The following is a 4,768-nucleotide window of genomic DNA, read 5'->3' on the forward strand; positions in this document are numbered from 1 at the left end:
AATCAATATCATGAAAATGGCCATACTGCCCAAGGTAATTTACAGATTTAATGCTATCCTCATCAAGCTACCACTGACTTTCTTCACATAATTGGAAAAAAACTACTTTAAAGTTCATATGGAACCAAAAATGGGCCCGCATAGCCAAGACAATCCTAAGCAAAAAGAACAAAGCTGGAGGCATCATGCTACCTGACTTCAAACTATACTACAAGGCTACAGTAATCAAAACCACATGGTACAGGTATCAAAACAGATATATAGGCCAATGGAACAGAACAGAGGCCTCAGAAATAACACTACACATCTACAACCATCTGATTGGTGACAAACCTGACAAAAACAAGAAATGGGGAAAGGATTTCCTATTTAATAAATTGTGCTGGGAAAACTGGCTAGCCATATGTAGAAAGTTGAAACTGGATCCCTTCCTTACATCTTATACAAAAATTAACTCAAGATGGATTAAAGACTTAAGTTTAAGACCTAACACCATAAAAACCCTAGAAGAAAACCTAGGCAATACCATTCAGGACATAGGCATGGGCAAATACTTCATGAATAAAACACCAAAAGCAATGACAACACAAGCCAAAATGGACAAATGGGATCTAATTAAACTAAAGAGCTTCTCTACAGCAAAACAATCATCAGAGTGAACAGGCAACCTACAGAATGGGAGAAAATTTTTGCAATCTACCCATCTGACAAAGGGCTAATATCCAGAATCTACAAAGAACTCAAACAAATTTACAAGAAAAAAAACAACCCCATCAAAAAGTGGGCAAAGGATATGAACAGATGCTTCTCAAAAGAAGACATTTATGCAGCCAACAGACCTATGAAAAAATGCTCATCTTCACTGGTCATCAGAGAAATGCAAATCAAATCCACAATGAGATATCATCTCATGCCAGTTAGAATGTCAATCATTAAAATGTTCAGGTAACAACAGGTGCTGGAGAGGATGTGGAGAAATAGGAATGCTTTTACAGTGTTGGTTGGAGTGTAAATTAGTTCAACCATTGTGGAAGACAGTGTGGCAATTCCTCAAGGATCTAAAACTAGAAATACCATTTGATCCAGCAATCCCATTACTGGGTATATACCCAAAGGATTATAAATTATGCTACTATAAAAACACATGCACACATATGTTTATTGCGGCACTATTCTCAATAGCAAAGACTTGGAACCAACCCAAATGTCCATCAATGAGAGACTGGAGAAAGAAAATGTGGCATATATACACCATGGAATACTATGCAGCCATAAAAAAGGATGAGTTCATGTCCTTTGCAGGGACATGGATGAAGCTGGAAACTGTCATTCTAAGCAAACCAGCACAAGGAAAGAGAACCAAACACCACATGTTCTCACTCATAGGTGGGAGTTGAACAATGAGAACACACGGACACAGGGCAGGGAACATCACACACTGGGGCCTGTTGTTTGAGGGTGGGGGGCTCGGGGAGGGGTAGCATTGGGAGAAATACCTAATGTAAATGACGAGTTGATGGGTGCAGCAAACCAACATGGCATACCCATGTAACAAACCTGCATGTTGTGCACATGTACCCTAGAACTTAAAGTATAATAAAAATAAATATAAATAAATAAATAAATAAATGTAATACACTTTTGATTTCAATTGAAATCATATATTAACATTTATAACCCTACTTGGACCTTCCTAGCACCTTATCTGGTTCTGGAGCTCATCATCCCAGCTAGGATGCACTTTCCTAAAAACATTTTCTCTTACAGTTTATGAACATTTTAAATATTCTCATATAAATTTGAGGCAAACTGCATACATCATTTTTCAGCTATCAGAAACTTTAAGCAAATAAGTGTTTCATGTAATATTATGGATGATGCTAAAGGGCCAGGCTAGGTTATCATGGGGAAGTATCAGAAACAAAAAATTCACCAGATTTGTTACTGGCAGCATAGTTTAGTATTAAATTATTTGGGGCTTCACTTTTCCTGTATATACTTGAAATTTTCAGAACAAATCTTTGTCATGTGCAAGGGTTTTAATTTAAATTCTTGTCAGTGTTTACTGAAAATACCAATTATTCCAAAGATAATGATAATGTAAATGCATTCTTGAAGTACCATTCAGAATATCAAATATGGGGCCGGTGGAGCCAAGATGGTCAAATAGGAACAGCTCCAGTCTACAGCTACCAGCGTGAGCGACACAGAAGACGAGTGATTTCTGCATTTCCAGCTGAGGTACTGGGTTCATCTCACTAGGGAGTGCCAGGCAGTGGGTGCAGGACAGTGGGTGCAGTGCACCATGCATGAGCCGAAGCAGGGCGAGGCATTGCCTCACCTGGGAAGCACAAGGGGTCAGGGAATTCCCTTTCCTAGTCAAAGAAAGGGGTGACAGACGGCACCTGGAAAATCAAGTCACTCCCACCCTAATACTGTGCTTTTCCAATGGGCTTAACAAACTGCACACCAGGAGATTATATCCCACACCTGGCTCGGAGGCTCCTACACCCACGGAGCCTCGCTCATTGCTAGCAAAGCAGTCTGAGATCAAACTGCAAGGCAGCGGCGAGGCTGGGGGATGGGCGCCCGCCATTGCGGAGGCTTGAGTAGGTAAACAACACGGCCAGGAAGCTCAAAATGGGTGGAGCCCACCACAGCTCAAGGAGGCCTGCCTGCCTGCCTCTGTAGGCTCCACCTCTGGGGGCAGGGCACAGACAAACAAAAGGAAGCAGTAACCTCTGAAGACTTAAATGTCCCTGTCTGACAGCTTTGAAGAGAGTAGTGCTTCTCCCAGCACACAGCTTGAAATCTGAGAATGGGCAGACTGCCTCCTCAAGTGGGTCTCTGACCCCCAAGTAGCCTAACTGGGAGGCACCCCCCAGTAGGGGCGGACTGACACCTCAGAAGGCCGGGTACTCCTCTGAGACAAAACTTCCAGAGGAACGATCAGGCAGCAGCATTTGCAGTTCACCAATATCTGCTGTTCTGCAGCCACCACTGCTGATACCCAGGCAAACAGGGTCTGGAGTGGACCTCCAGCAAACTCCAACAGACCTGCAGCTGAGGGCCCTGACTGTTAGAGGAAAAACTAACAAACAGAAAGGACATCCACACCAAAAACCCATCTGTACGTCACCATCATCAAAGACCAAAGGTAGATAAAACAAAAGATGGGAGAAAGCAGAGCAGAAAAACCAGAAACTCTAAAAATCAGAGTGCCTCTCCTCCTCCAAAGGAACGCAGCTCCTCACCAGCAACAGAACAAAGCTGGAGGGAGAATGACTTTGACGAGTTGAGAAAAGAAGTCTTCAGAAGATCAAACTACTCTGAGCTAAAGGAGGAAGTTCGAACCAATGGCAAAGAAGTTATAAACCTTGAAAAAAAAATTAGATGAATGGCTAACTAGAATAACCAATGCAGAGAAGTCCTTAAAGGACCTGATGTAGCTCAAAACTACAGCACGAGAATTACATGACGAATGCACAAGCCTCAGGAGACGATGTGATCAACTGGAAGAAAGTGTATCAGCGATGGAAGATGAAATGAATGAAATGAAGCGAGAAGAGAAGTTTAGAGAAAAAAGCATAAAAAGAAATGAACAAAGCTTCCAAGAAATATGGGACTATGTGAAAAGACCAAATATACGTCTGCTTGGTGTACCTGAAAGTGACGGGGAGAATGGACCAAGCTGGAAAACACTCTGCAGGATATTATCCGGGAGAACTTCCCAGTCTAGCAAGGCAGGCCAACATTCAAATTCAGGAAATACAGAGAATGCCACAAAGATACTCCTCAAGAAGGGCAACTCCAAGACATAATTGTTAGATTCACCAAAGTTGAAATGAAGGAAAAAATGTTAAGGACAGCCAGAGAGAAAGGTCGGGTTACCCACAAAGGGAAGCCCATCAGACTAACAGCTGATCTCTTGGCAGAAACTCTACAAGCCAGAAGAGAGTGGGGGCCAATATTCAACATTCTTAAAGAAAAGAATTTTCAACCCAGAATTTCATATCCAGCCAAACTAAGCCTCATAAGTGAAGGAGAAATAAAATACTTTACAGACAAGCAAATGCTGAGAGATTTTGTCACCACCAGGCCTGCCCCAAAAGAGCTCCTGAAGGAAGCACTAAAGATGGAAAGGAACAACCAGTACCAGCCACTGCAAAAACATGCCAAAATGTAAAGACCATCAAGGCTAGGAAGAAACTGCATCAACTAATGAGCAAAATAACTAGCTAACATCATAATGACAGGATCAAATTCACACATAACAATATAACCTTAAATGTAAGTGGGCTAAATGCTCCAATTAAAAGACACAGACTGGCAAATTGGATAAAAAGTCAACACATCTCAGTGTGCTGTATTCAGGAAACCCATCTCACGTGCAGAGACACACATAGGCTCAAAATAAAGGGATGGAGGAAGATCTACGAAGCAAATGGAAAGCAAAAAAAGGAAGGGGCTGCAATCCTAATCTCTGATAAAACAGACTTTAAACCAACAAAGATCAAAAGAGACAAAGAAGGCTATTAAATAATGGTAAAGGGATCAATTCAACAAGAAGAGCTAACTATCCTAAATAAATATGCACCCAATACAGGAGCACCCAGATTGATAAAGCAAGTCCTTAGAGACCTACAAAGAGACTTAGACTCCCACACAATAATAATGGGAGACTTTAACACCCCACTGTCAACATTAGACAGATCAACGAGACAGAAACTTAACAAGGATATCTAGGAATGGAACTCAGCTCTGCACC

The sequence above is a fragment of the Pongo abelii genome, chromosome X (assembly GCF_028885655.2).
Source record: "Pongo abelii isolate AG06213 chromosome X, NHGRI_mPonAbe1-v2.0_pri, whole genome shotgun sequence".
NCBI classification, from domain to species: domain Eukaryota; kingdom Metazoa; phylum Chordata; class Mammalia; order Primates; family Hominidae; genus Pongo; species Pongo abelii.